General features: G+C 44.2%; 1 pseudogene across 1 annotated transcript in view; it reads right to left on the bottom strand.

The window, feature by feature from the left end:
- The window catches only part of LOC143735398 (uncharacterized), a 154,632-nt pseudogene that overhangs the window by 29,137 nt on the left and 110,816 nt on the right, over positions 1–14,679 (bottom strand). Inside the window, exon 52 of the transcript XR_013203164.1 lies at positions 14,086–14,256. The product of XR_013203164.1 is annotated as an uncharacterized LOC143735398 (transcript). The remainder of the gene's footprint in view (positions 1–14,085; positions 14,257–14,679) is intronic.

Below are 14,679 nucleotides of genomic sequence, written 5' to 3'. Positions count from 1 at the left end.
TAAATACGGAAGTGGATGCATGCACTAGTTGCCTTTCGCTTCGCAGCTGTTCGTCTTTGATGTCTCTGAAGAGTGCTGTTTTATTCAACGAGCGAGTGTGTCGGTGTTCTGGCGGGAAGACCTCTCCAGTGTTGGTGTTCTACAGCGTGGTGCAGCGGTGATCGCGAGCTTCTCAGCTCTTAACTGCTGTTTTAACAGCATCAAATTTCTATTGTTTGTTTGTGTGTTGACGGTTGGTTAGAGGGCGAGAAGTGAGTGCTTCACTGTTGGTTGAAAGACTATTCAGTGTTTGCCGCGGTCATTCCCTGTGTGCTCCGGCACTGGTGACGGTCCCATTTCCTAAAAGAGCAACACGGGTGTGAGTGCGTCTTTTTCAAGATGCCATTCCATCCGTGCGTTTCTGGGTGCTGTCTGGCGCTATCCCCCTCTGACGGTCACGAAAGTTGTGTTGCATGTTTGGGCTTACAGCATGCCGAGGCAGCTTTCGTGGATGAGTCATGTTCTCACTGCGGGAACATGGCCATCTCGGTGTTGAGATCTAGACTCGCCTTCGTCAAAAGCGTTGGTGCAGTCCCCACAAAGGCCGCCGAGGCGGTAGGGCTCGTGTGGAACCCTCCACCGTGTCCCGAGCTGTCTCGGTTAGATGATTGGTATATCGGGGCGGGCCGTACTGGTTCTCAGTCCGCCGCCCCGGTTCCTTTCTTTCCTGAAGTGCATGAGGAGCTTACGAGGGCATGGATGGCACCTTTCTCTGCCAGAAACCGCCTGAGTGGCTCCTCCCCCCTCACTACCCTTGATGGGGGAGTGGTGAAGGGTTACGAGGCTATCCCTCCAGTGGAGCGGGCTGTTGCGATGCAGTTATGCCCAACGGCGGTCGCTTCCTGGAGAGGTGATCCTCGTCACCCCTCTAAAGCCTGTAAGTTCTCGTCCGCTCTTACGGGCAAGGCTTACAAAGCTTGTGGGCAAGCCGCTTCCTCTCTGCATGCCATGGCGTTGCTCCAGGTCCACCAGGCCCAGGCACTCATGAACATGCACGAGGGTAGTCCGGACCGTGAGCTCATGGGTGAGCTCCGCACTGCAACTGAACTCGCCCTCCGGGCGACGAAGGAGGCAGCTCGCGCGGTCGGTTCGGCGATGTCCACACTTGTGGTCCAGGAGTGCCATCTCTGGCTCAACCTGGCCGATATGAGAGAAGCGGACAAGGTTCGGTTCCTGGATTCTCCCATTTCCCAGGTTGGGTTATTCGGCGACGCTGTGGAGAACTTTGCCCAACAGTTCTCTACAGCCCAGAAACAGACGGAGGCCATCCGGCACATCCTACCTCGGAGGGACGCTGCTGCCTTCACCCGCCCGCCGAGGTCAGATCCTCCGCCTGTTCGTCGCCGAGCGCCCGCAGCCGCCTCAGCTCCCGCCGGACCACCGCAGCAGCCTTCACCCAGGTTCCGGCGTGGAGCCGGCCGCGGAAGGGGCGCCCAGCCTGCTCCAGGCGCTGCCAAGCCAGGTGGTAAGCATCAGCGCAAAAGAAAACGCTGAACCTGGACGGGCTCTCAGGGATGGAGGAGTTGCTCGTGGAGTGGTCGCCGATCCACTCCCTCTGGCTGGTTGGAGGGCCGGCTGGAGTTTTTTGTTATGTGTGTGTTTGTTTCGCCGCTGGCCCCTATAAAAACGGGGCCATATAATTTCACATATTCAGAAAAAGAGCAAATTTTCTATTCCTGGGTCCCAAGTGGACCAGTCTGGCGGGTGTGACCCTGTAATAGTCTTACATCCCCCAGCTTCCCTTGGTCGCCAGCAGGCAGCTTGGGGCGTTCGAGGACCCGGTCATCCGCCTTCTCATGTCCCCCTGCCGCTAGTGGAGACAGGTAAGTGTTGCACTGCACACTAACACCACTATCTCTACTTTGCTGCCCCACCACAGGCTCGGCTACCCCGCTCAAGTCAGTGATAATCATCATTAGGTGTTGAGCAGACGTGCTCCTGACAATTCAGTGATATTCATCACACCGAGTCCTGACTTGTGCGTGCTTATCTTATCCTGCTGGCGAAGGATTTGATATAGCCGGTCATCCAGCCGGTACGAAGGCCAGTGGTAAACTCGTTCTTCGTGCTACTAGGTGGTGGGTCGTGACCATCTTGGCCCAAGATTGGTCTGCAGCTCCGAGCTGAAAGACATGTGCTTCAGATCTCTACCTTCCGCACCGCAGGCCATCCTCGGTGTTGCGTGTAAGGGTGGAGTATCAGTACAGTGTCCTTCCCCTCGAGTGCTCCAGAGCCCGTTGGGTCTTCAGGTCAACTGGAAGAGAGTAATCTCGCCCACGGGCTGATTATCTCTTTTTCAGTTTTGGAGATGGACTCGGTCTAACACGTCTCTCCAATGAGAATGTGTTAGGCTAAGTATCTCTTTTTCAGTTTTGGAGATGGACTCGGTCTAACACGTCTCTCCAATGAGAATGTGTTAGGCTAAGTATCTCTTTTTCAGTTTTGGAGATGGACTCGGTCTAACACGTCTCTCCAATGAGAATGTGTTCAGCTGGTGTTGAAGTGAGAAAGGGTCCCACTGAAAGAACTTTCAGAGGCTCCTGGGGTATATGGTAGTTGCAGCCTTTGGCTTCCTCCATATGTGACCGCTTCAGCGCTAGCTTCATGATCGAGTCCCGAGGTGACCGTGGCAGAGCAGCTCACCCTGTGTGACTATAGTTCATCCCGGTCTGCTGCCAAACCCTCTTCAACAGAGGGGCCATGTACAAAGGGCGTGTTTTAACGGGGGCCTGGGCGACCCTCGACTACACGGACTTTTGTGCCTCGAGATGTTAGTCATTGCGACCATTGCGCAAGCTTCCCTTGCATGTCACAACTCACCCGTCACCTCCTCCTTGGAGTCAGAAGCTTCTGAGGACGCTTTGTTCCACTCTTCCCGCTTTACTCAATCGTGCCACCATCGAGCCTCACGACAGTTATAGCCAGGGCAAGTGGAGACTCCATCCCCTGGGTCCAGCTGGGTCATGATCATTCCGGGGCCGCTCAGTTGCCCCTCCGGTTTCGTCTTCCAGTCAGTGTTTGTATAAACCGAGCGGACTACCCTTGGACAAACACTGGCTCTCAGCTGCCCCAGGGGCCCGCAGAAATGCGTTTAACCCCAGTGAGCCTTCTAAAAGCGACTGCGACTCATGGTCGCCTTGCGCCTGCTCAAGTCAGTGAAATCATCACACTTCATGTTGAGCAGAAATGCTCCTGAAACTCAGTGAAGTTCATCGCACTCAAGTGTTGAGCAGCAATGCTCCTGTAGCTCAGTGAGTTCATCACACTCAGGTGTTGAGCAGAAATGCTCCTGTAGCTCAGTGAATTCATCACACGCAGTGGTGAGCAGAAATGCTCCTGTTGCTCAGTGAAGTTTTTCGCGCTCAAGTGTTGAGCAGAAAGGCTCCTGAAGCTCAGTGAGTTATCACACTCAGGTGTTGAGCAGGAATGCTCCGGAAGCTCAGTGAACTTATCACACTCAAGTGCTGCGCAGAAAATGCTCCTGAAGCCCAGTGATCTTTACATGTTGTGTTGAGCAATGCTCCTGTCTTTTTGCGCCCGTCGCTTGCACCTACGTGCCAAGTCAGGAGAGGAACAGGTCTTCATAGTTTCCCCTTATTGGCCCAACTAGACCTGGTTCCCATCGACAGCCTTCCTGACATCCCCTGAAAACTCTTTCAGGGACGGGGCACGATGGCACATGCGTTCTTCCCCCGGAGATTCCGGGCGGTCTTACATCTGAACGCGGAGGTTCAGGTGGCTATGACAGGCATGTGATAGTTACCATCACTTCTGCGAGCACCCCCTAGAAATGGGTAGCGTGCTTACGCCTTTAGAAGTGGAACCTAGTCGTTGAGTGCGTCTTCTCTCCAGAGGAGATCCTGAAAGCTTTTTGATCACTTCAGTGCTCTCTTTCCTGCAAAATGGGTTGGAGTAGGCTGTTTTCCTTCACCCTCAAAATGATGTTGCCTCGGTGTTTAAACGACGCTCATCGTGTTGCAGAAGTGTGCAGAAGCATGTTCCGATCGTCAGGTTCCTGAGGAGCAAGGTCTTGTAAATCCTTGCGTCCCTCTTTATCCTCTTGGGCCTTGTCCCTGGTGCGACTGCACTGCAGAGACCGCCCCTGAGCCACTGCAGGCAGTGAGTTAAAAATTCTGTTATATCAGTTCTCCTGCTCGCGTGGTCTCTACTAGAGGGTAGGGACTTGCTCGCTTTCGGTCAACGTATTGTGCCTGGAGTCTGGGCCGGCTAACTCTCACAAGCTGAGACCCCGGCTCGGATTGTGCCCAAGGTTCCTACCTCTCCCGTAATAGGAGCAGGTGGTGAGCCTGCAAGCGCTGCCCTGGAGGAGGCAGATCCAGCCTGGCTTCTCTGTCCGTTCGCTTGGACGTGTACAGAACGCAAGCCATAGACCTCAGACCAGCTCTACAAATATCTGTTGGAATTCAGCAGAGAGGGAAGGCTGTTTCCATGCAAAGTCGCACTAGTGCTTGCCTTCATTTCGGTAAAAATCCGAGATGCAACATGTCCACTTAGGTGTTGAGCTCCTCTATGATGAGTGTAAAGTGCTCCGCCTGGGCGTTGACGATATGCTTTGCTAAAACAGATTCTAGAGTTGGGGGCTGGACAACACCTAGTTGAACCGCTGCTTCCTGTGGGCTCCCTTCTCATGAAGCCAGTTTCACCGTGAGCCCGGTTCAAGTGTCGGCTTGCTGCGCCATTCCCCTCCTATGGACTGGATACGTGCGCCTTTCTACTCCAGTTGAGTTCCCTTAAAATTGAACCCTGTTGAGTTCCTCCACACCCCTCCGACGTCGGACGTGCGGAACGTCTGGTGTTAGGCCTACCACTCGTAAGCAGTGTAGAACCTGTGTTAGGCTGGGTCCATATGTTGCGGTCCCTACGGCGACCCCATATGTGTATTCTTCCACGATACGGCTCCCTGCGGTGAGCCCGTGACTTCCCTCGGCAGAGTCTCTCTGCCGTCACTGTCCGGTGTGTCTCCCCCCGTCTTAGGCTGGAGCCACCCCAGTGACATTCCATATGTTAGACTGCCCGGTTTCCACCCAGTTCATATGTGTATTTTCCACGTTACCTCCCTCTGGGTTGGATATGGCTTCCGCAGCGTCCCTTCCTTCCAATGTACGGGGAACGCTTTCCCAGTGGTCCTGTAGGAACAGCAGTGACTTCCCTGGCCTAAGCCCTGTCCTTCCCCGCCTTAAATTTGCGGGGGCATCAGGAGGCTTTGGTTTAGGCACTGGAAGGTGGCAGCGTTAGTGGCGTTTTCAAAGGTTATCCCCATTCAGTCGACCGTCGACTACGTCTGACGTTATCGACTGAAAGGGAACGTCCTGGTTGCGTATGCAACCCACCGTTCCCTGAAGGAGGGAACGGAGGACGTAGTCCCCTTGCCACTACCGCTGGACCACCGCTGACCCCGGGTTACTCTCGGCTCCTCAGCGAAAAGCAACTAGTGCGTGCATCCACTTCCGTATTTATACCCGCGACGTGGGGGCGGAGTGTGTGACGCAAATCACGCACGCCAAATTCCATTGGCTCGTTTAATAGTAATCAAAGATGATAGGCTCTCTAGCACGATCCCCATTCAGTCGACCGTCGACTACTTCCTCCGTTCCCTCCTTCAGGGAACGGTGGGTTGCATACGCAACCAGGACGTTCCTCAGGGATCTATTCTGAGGCCTCTATTGTTCATTGTTTATATTAATGATTTTGTACATTGTTACAGTGATGTTCATAAAATACTCTTCGCGGATGATACAAATTTGTTTGTATCCCACAAACACTTGAATCATCTTGAAAAATTCTTAAATGACAGACTAGTAGAAATAGATATCTGGTTTAAATGTAACAAACTATCTCTAAACATTAGTAAAACCTTTTATATTGTTTTTCGATCTAGTATCCAGAAGTACAGTGATTGTGACATTAATTTAACCCTCTGGGGACGGATTGGGCGGTACCGCCCAAAATGACATACTTTTACAAATGTGTAAATATCTTAAAAACTATTAATGATAGAGAGGTGCGGTCTTTTTTTGCCGTCTTCCTCAGATTCCGCTGAAAACAGTGATAACAAACTTACCCGGCTTGTATACACACTTCCTTGTTGCGAAATACCACTACGTCAAAGGCCAATGAAATCGATGTTGTTTGGCAGATTCATGAGCAACAACCAATGGAAAAATTGCCGATGGAGGAATATTTTTCTTACCCAATCAGAGGAAAGTTACCATGACGTATTCTAGCAAATCGGAGGACTCTGTAGCCTTGCAAGGGGTGGTACTATATACTATTACGCAAACAGCGTTGAGTGGCAGAGACGACAGAAAGCGAACGGACGCATCGAGTATAAAGGCTTTACGGAGCGAGAGCGCACAGAGATATGAGAGAGAGACAGAACAATTATAATATATATATATATATATATATATATATATATATATATATATATATATATATACACATACAATTATAGCATTATTTATTGTTTTAGCACTTTTATGATGGCAAGCAGTAAACGATTTACGGTTGAACAAGATCTGGAACAATTACTGGAGAGTGACGAGGAGAAAGCATTGCTTAGAAAATTCTAAGCATTCCTAAGAAAAACACCTGGGACTATTTGTAAATAAAGTTAAAATTTTCGTTGTTCTTTACACATTTTATTTAACAATTACACATGTATGTCAAGCAAAGGATTTGACAAATATATTTTTTGTTCAAAAACTTTTCACTATTGTTGTGTGATGTGTGATTTTCAGAAATAAATGCCAAAAATCGAATTTCCGTTTTTGAAATTCTCTAGTTTATTGTACATTTTCACTCATACTACCTTTATAAACATATTACATGCGTGCTTATGTTAGCTTAGGGTCTTCTGAATCCATAGATACCAAACACATAGTGTTCCATCTCCATTTCATATAGTTTATAAGCCCAGTTGTAAATATAGTGAAAACGGACCAAAAAGAGCTTAGTCCCCAGAGGTTTAATCATAGATGGTAGAGCTATTCAAAGAGTGGATGCAATAAAATTTCTTGGAATACATATAGATCAATTTATAAATTTTAAGGAACATATTAATGAGTTGGTTAAAAACTATCCAAATTTGTGGGTTTGTTCTTTAAAGTGAGACATGTGCTCCCATTTGATGTACTCTTGTCCCTGTATAGGACTTTATTAGAGCCTCACTTGATTTACTGTAATATTATTTGGAATAATACTTACCCTACTTATACTGAGAAACTATTGATATTACAAAAGAAAGCCATAAGAGCTATTACATGGTCCACACGTAACTCTCACACAAATGCTCTCTTCCATGGATATGGCCTACTAAAGCTTCCTGAATGCAACCTTTATCATAATGCATGCACAATGTAGAATGTTGTCAATAGGTTAAACATTAGATTGTGTGAGCTCATTCCGTTATATACTCCTTTTCAAAAACACTACACTAGACATAAGTTGCTCTTAAAAGGTAAATGTAGGAACCTCACAAGTGCTAGGTTTAGTGTATGCTACAGTGGCCCACAATTATGGAATGAGCTGGATACTAATTTAAAACAATCAGCCTCACTATCTATATTTAAAAAGAATCTAAAGCAACAACTACTTGAGAGATATAAACCCAAGGGGATTGGCGGCTGAAGGTTAAACCCCTTTCACTTGGTACAAGGATTAATTCAATTTGAGGTGCAAATGTACAATGACTGTCAATTTTTTGGCTGATGCAGGTAAATATTTTGTATATACCCACAATTTAATGAATGGTTGCTCCGTGTATCTAAAGTTGGACCGCTCATATGGGTGGGGAGGTCTTGGTGGTGGGATGGACCCCTACTTATAAGCTTTTGCTTCTTGGAGTCCTTTTTCACAATACAATACAATTGTTTTCCTGACCAGTTGTTGGTGCAGGTTACCTGAATCATGGTGTACTATAGTAGTAGCTGTAGCTGGAATTGTAATTGCAGACTTGGCTGGTGGAAAGATGGCGCCGGTGTGTGTGGCAGGCCGTCTACTCTCGGTGTTACATGTCATGTTTTTATTGTTTGTATCGTTTTTATTGTTTCCCCTGTCGTCTTTCTGCCACTCTCTTAGTGTTTACGAACGTCAACAATTGATCGACATTTACGAACATATGCCCAAACCATATATGACTCATTATGAGACCCTCTCTGAAATTGAGAGTTTTAGTTTCTACTTACCACCGGATCCCTCTGGTCTCCCTGAGTATCGATGCTGGCAAATGTTTAACGTTTCTGGCAGACGACGCAGAAAAAGGCGCGGTAAACGGGCAGGACTGGCCATAAGAATAAAGCTGGCCCTGACAGCGGGCTGCTTCACACATTCTGTGCTGGCTCACAACACAATCGACGCAGTACGAGATCTACGGGTTATACAGCGATCCAGAGCTTTCACTGTGTACATCCTGCCCGACATACCGAACTCTGCCTGTCGTCATCAACACAACTCCCCTCGGATTCGGCGAAGGAAGGCTGACCATCGCTATCTGCGTCCGTTCCGCAGATCGTCACAAGTTCAGCGAGAATCTCCGAAGCTCAAGATGGCGCTAGTCAATGCTCGCTCCCTGGTCGACAAAACTTTCATTCTCAACGACTTCATCACTTCAAATGATCTGGAACTCTTCTTTGTGACTGAGTCATGGGTAAAATCAGGTGACCCAAGCCCTTTTTCTGAGCTTGTGCCTCCCAACTTTGAATTTTTTAATACTCCTCGTCCTACGGGGCGAGGAGGTGGGCTTGTGACGGTTTTTAAAAATAACTTGCAATGTAGACTACTGACCACTACCAGGCCTACTAGCTTTGAGGCCCAGTTGATTAATTTGACCTCATCGAATCCTGTACTGATTATTTTAATTTACAGACCACCGGCATCGAACAACAATTTTATTGAAGAGTTTGATGACTTTTCGGGGGAAATCCTTACTAAGTATGATAGTATTTTAATTTTGGGCGATTTCAATATCCATGTCTGCTGTGCAGCCAATGCTTTAGCAAATGATTTTTTAAACCTAATATCTTCACTAAACTTTGTACAATGGGTAAATGGCCCGACTCACTGTCATGGTCATACATTAGATCTGATACTGACTTATGGTTTATCGGTTGCTGATGTTGTCATGAGTGATATTTCCTTTTCTGACCATAAACCGGTACTGTTCTATACTATTCTCCCTTCTTTACCTAGTACCAAGCCAGCTCAAGCATGCTGGTCTCGTACTCTGACTGCACAATCTTGTAATGCATTTTCTAATATGTATCTGAAAGAACATCAACCTCTCATCTCGGACTTGCTATTACCCCAATTGAGTGTTGATGATCAATTGCAACTGTTTTATAATAGATGTGGTAATATTGTTGATGCTATTGCGCCACGAAAACTCGTTAATCGGAAGTGTAAACCCCAACCATGGCTAAACAACGAGATTCGGGAACTCAGACAGCAATGCCGTAAATGTGAACGAAAGTGGAAGAAGAACGGTCTACAGGTATCATACGAAATGCTGAAGACCTCTTTACACACTTTCCAAAAGGCTGCCAAGAATGCAAAGGAAAAATATCTATCGGACATCATAGCACAAAATTCTTACTGTTCTAGAGTTTTATTTTCAACAATAGATTCTGTTTTAAATCCTCCGACCCAGATATTTCCAGAAGTTTCATCATTATTATGTGAAAACTTTCTTAATTATTTCTCAGATAAAGTGAAAAAGGCACGGGCTCAACCATCTACAAACTCAAATTCTATTACAGACTGCATATTATTCACTACGCAGTGGAGTGATTTTGAATTGATCTCCTTACAGACATGTAAAGAAGTCACTCTTAAATTAAAATCTACCTTTTCACCTCAGGATGTTCTGCCTTCACGGTTTCTAAAACAAATCTTTGACACAATTGGATCTGATCTTGTAATAATAATAAACAACTGTCTCTTGACAGGGACAGTTCCAGATACTCTAAAATTAGCCTCAGTGTCACCGATCCCAAAAATACCCTCGCCTGATCCTTCAAACTATTCAAACTTTCGACCAATTTCCAACTTGCCGTTCATATCAAAAATTTTAGAATTTTTTTTATTTATGCAGCTTCAAGATTATTTGAATAGAAATGGCATTTCAGATATTTTTCAGTCTGGTTTTAAAACTTTACATAGTACAGAGACTGCTCTTCTGAAAGTTTTTAATGATATTTTAATGTCCACTGACGCTGGTAACATCGTAGCTTTAATAATGCTAGATCTCAGTTCTGCGTTTGACTTTGTTGATCATGGTGTCCTCCTGTCTCGTCTGGAGCAATGCATTGGTTTAAGAGGCACTGTACTTGACTGGTTCCGGTCCTTCTTGTCCAACAGAAAATTCTCCGTAAATATAGGGAATCACTCTTCCACCGTAGCACAGGTTATATGTGGTGTCCCTCAGGGTTCAACGTTAGCACCGTTGCTGTTCTCTCTATACATGCTACCTATAGGTTCCATATTTAGAAGATTTGGAGTGTCTTATCATTGCTATGCTGATGACACGCAGCTATACATACCATTTAAACGTGATAAGTCTGCGTTAAAGCAACTGACGGATTGCCTTCAAGAACTGAAAACATGGCTCAATAAGAACTTTCTCCACTTGAACGATGATAAAACTCAAATAGTCCTGTTTGGGCCAACTGAGAAAAGTGACCTGAGCAATGTTGACTTGGGTTCGCTCACTTTATATCGCTCACTTTCGGCAAAGAACCTGGGTTTTATATTGGATAGTGGCCTAAACTTAAACAAACAAATAAATACAGTTGTCCGTTGCAGTTTTTACCACCTCCGGAGATTAGCGAAAGTTAAACCTTTCCTAAGTAGGAACAGTTTTGAGATTATAATTCATGCCTTTATTTCATCTCGACTTGACTACTGTAACTCGCTATATCTAGGACTACCTGCGTCATCTATTCACCGACTTCAACTGGTCCAAAACGCAGCTGCCCGCTTGCTCACAGGCACTCGCAAACGGGACCACATCACGCCCACACTACGTTTACTGCACTGGTTACCAGTTCAGTATCGTATTGATTTTAAAGTCTTGCTGTTCGTGTATAAAGCACTAAGTAATCTTGCTCCTCAATACCTTACGGAGCTGGTGACGGAACACAAGCCAATCAGACTGCTCAGATCACAGTCTAATCACCTGTTACGAGTACCCAGATCCAAGCTGAAATGTAAGGGTGACAGAGCCTTTGCGGTAGCTGGCCCCAGGTTATGGAATAAATTGCCATTACATATTAAAACAGCGCCCACAGTGTCTGAGTTCAGAAATCTTTTAAAAACCTACTTGTACTCTTGTGCGTTCAATGTCTTGTGAAAGTTGTTTTTGATTTTTGTATGGATTTAAATAGCTATATTTTTTACAGCACTTTGGTCAACCAAGGTTGTTTTAAATGTGCTTTATAAATATAATAAACTTGAATAAGTACAACCCCAAATCAGAGAAAGTTGGGACATTTTGTAAAATGCATTAAAATCAAGAATCTGTGATTTGTTAATTCTATTTAAACTTTTTTTAACTGACAAAAGTACAAAGAAAAGTGTTCCAATGTTTTTACTGACCAACATAAAATGTATTTAGTAAATATGAACAAATTTTGATTTTGATGGCTGCAACACACCCCAAAAAAGTTGGAACAGAGACAAAATAAAAGTGAAAAGATTTTCCAATTTAGATTATCCAACTCTTTTGAAACAGTCCACAATGAGCAGGTGAATTGGTAATAGTTGAGGGTATCATGTTTGGGTGTAAAAGTGCTTCTCAGTCTTTTTAAGCAAAGATGGGTCATGGCTCATCACTTTGTACTAAATATCATGAGAGAATTGTCAAACAATTAAAAAAATCACATTTCTCAATGCAAGATTGCAAAGAATTTATGTCTTTTATCATCGTCCATACATAATATTGTCACAAGATTCAGGGAATCCAGAGAAATCTCAGTCTGTGTTGGGTAAGGCAGGAGACCTCTGAGCCCTCAGATGGCATTGCACAAGATACCATCATGCTAATCCGTTAAATACAGCCACATGTGCTCAGGAGTAATTTGGAAAACCGTTTTCACTGAACACAGTCTGACTCTGTATTACGAAATGCCACTTGAATCTCTGTTACGCAAGGAGAAAGCTTTACATCAGTTCTATGTGGAGATGCCGGCGAGTTCTCTGGGCCTGAGCTCATCTCAGACGGTCTAGAAGACAGTGGGAATGTGTGCTGTGGTCAGATGAGTCCATATTTCAGCTTGTTTTTGGAAAAAAATGGACACCGAGTTCTCAGTCCCAAAGACGAAATGGACTAACCAGACTTTCACCAGCGACAGGTGTGAATCTGTGCTGGTATTGAGGTGCATCATTGCAAACGGTATGGGTAACTCACATTATTGTGAAGGTACCATTGACATGGAGGCATGTATTTGGATTGTACAGAGACATAAACTGCCATCAAGATGACATCTTTCCTGGGAAGCAAGACAATGCCAGGCCTCTATTCTGCACATGCTAAAACTGAGTGGTTTCTAGACACTCTGCACCATAGAAGGGATGTGCCTGCCTGTTTACTGCAGTCCAGATATGTCTCTAATGGAAAATGTATGACCCATCATGAAAAGGAGAATCAGGCAACGATGACCACAGACTGTTGAGCGGCTGTCTTGTATCAGACAAGATTGGGCAAATATTCCACTAGCAAAACTCCAACAATTAGTATCCTCAACTCCCAAATGATTAAAAGTGTAATTTAAAGGAAAGGTGAAGTGACACAGTGGTAAACATGTCTCTGTCCCAACTTTTTTGGGGTGTGTTGCAGCCATTAAAATCAAAATTTGTTCATATTTACAAAATACAATTATGTTGGTCAGTGAAAACATTGGAAAACTTTTCTATGTACTTTTGTCAGTTAAAAAAGGTTTAAATAGAATTAACAAATCACATATTCTTGATTTTAATGCATTTTACAAAATATCCCAACTTTTTCTGATTTAGGGTTGTATTATATTTTGTAACTTGTTACGTCTGTAATATGTTACCTCCAACAACTGGTCCTGATGTAGCAATAAATGTAATGAGTGGCATTGTGAAATAAAATAAATAAAATAAAAAAAACTATAATACGTTGTATCCATTGTGTTACCGCAAATCTGCATCAGATTAGTAACAGATTAACCTCCAGTTGAGAGTGAAGAATAGGGCACACCAACTGCAATTTTAGAGTTCCGGCTAATATTTGGCACTAATTCAAGTGTACTAGGTCTGTAAAGACAAAAAGGGAATTTCCGTTTAGGACAGCAAAAGGTTGCTCGACCAACCTAAATAGGGTGAGTCTTACCTCTGTTTAATGTAATGTTACTCTACCTACTGTAAGTGTACGTGGGAAACCATGCATGACCAAACCAAACCAAACCAAACCAAAGCTACTATCAGATAATTAATATTGGTCGGCTTAAATCTGTAGTAGTGGCCATGACCTCTGACTAGAGAAAGTGTAATTTTAAGTATATACAAATCCATGTGCGCTATTCAAAATATCTTAGATAGAGTAAGCGTGAATGCGACCGTTACAATACATGTTATCAAATATCAATATTTTTCAAGGTATTGTATCGACCTACACAAAAACTAGATGTAGTACTCAATTTTAATATGCTTAATCTCTCTTTCTAATTACTGCACAACTATAATTCTGTTACTAGTTCTAAAATGGCACATTGGATTTAGAAAAAAAGGCTTGGGTTGTGTAGAAAGATGCCTAAGAATGTAGGAAGCTGTGACTGTTGCAAATGTTGGTTTGAGTTTGTTCTAAATATCATGCTTAATCTAGGAAAATTTTTATTGTGAACCAGTTTTATTACAGTTATAGTTTTTAACCAATGTCTATAAAAAAATAAATACAAAATTCTTACATTTTATCCCCCCATTTTTTGAAGTGAGCGGACTCAAATATAAATAATTGATATGTGATTGCTGTGGGGTTGAGTGTAGTTGATGGTGAAATGTACTCACTTCAGTATCTTCAGCTCACACAGAGGATTCTTCAGTCCCTCACAGATCTCTTTGACTCCTGAGTCCAGCAGACAGCTGTTTTTTAGATTAATCTCTTTCAGGATGGTTTTGGAGGAGAGAACAGTAGCTAGAACTGAACAGCTTTTCTTTGTCAGCTCACAATTATTCAGCCTAAACACAAAATCAGCATTATTTATTATTCAACACACATCAGATCAACAGGTGTTCATATTTTCTAACAAATGTAACTGGCGGGCTTTTATAATGAATAATCAGAGAATAATGTATAAATCATGTTCACTCACTTTATTTTCTCCAGTTTGCTATGAGAGTCCATTAAAAGAGCAGAGAGCTTCTCCCAATCCAGGTCTCCAAGTTTATCTTCACTCAGATCCAGTTCTGTCAGAAGTAATGGACTTGCACCCAGAACTTTAGTGAGATACTCACATGCTTCCTCTGCTGCAGTACTTTTCAAAAACCTACATGAAGTAGAATTACAGATTAGATAATCTTCTAATTTTTTACAACCGCTCTTCTGCGACACTTCTTTTTCATAATGCATTACTTAAAATCATAATAGTAATTTTACAAATT

This window comes from Siphateles boraxobius, unplaced genomic scaffold (assembly GCF_051911475.1).
Source record: "Siphateles boraxobius isolate OS27281-9 unplaced genomic scaffold, OSU_SipBor_1 13, whole genome shotgun sequence".
In the NCBI taxonomy this organism is placed as follows: domain Eukaryota; kingdom Metazoa; phylum Chordata; class Actinopteri; order Cypriniformes; family Leuciscidae; genus Siphateles; species Siphateles boraxobius.
The sequence above is the reverse complement of the archived record's forward strand: the minus strand, read 5'-3'. Positions and strand labels throughout refer to the sequence as shown.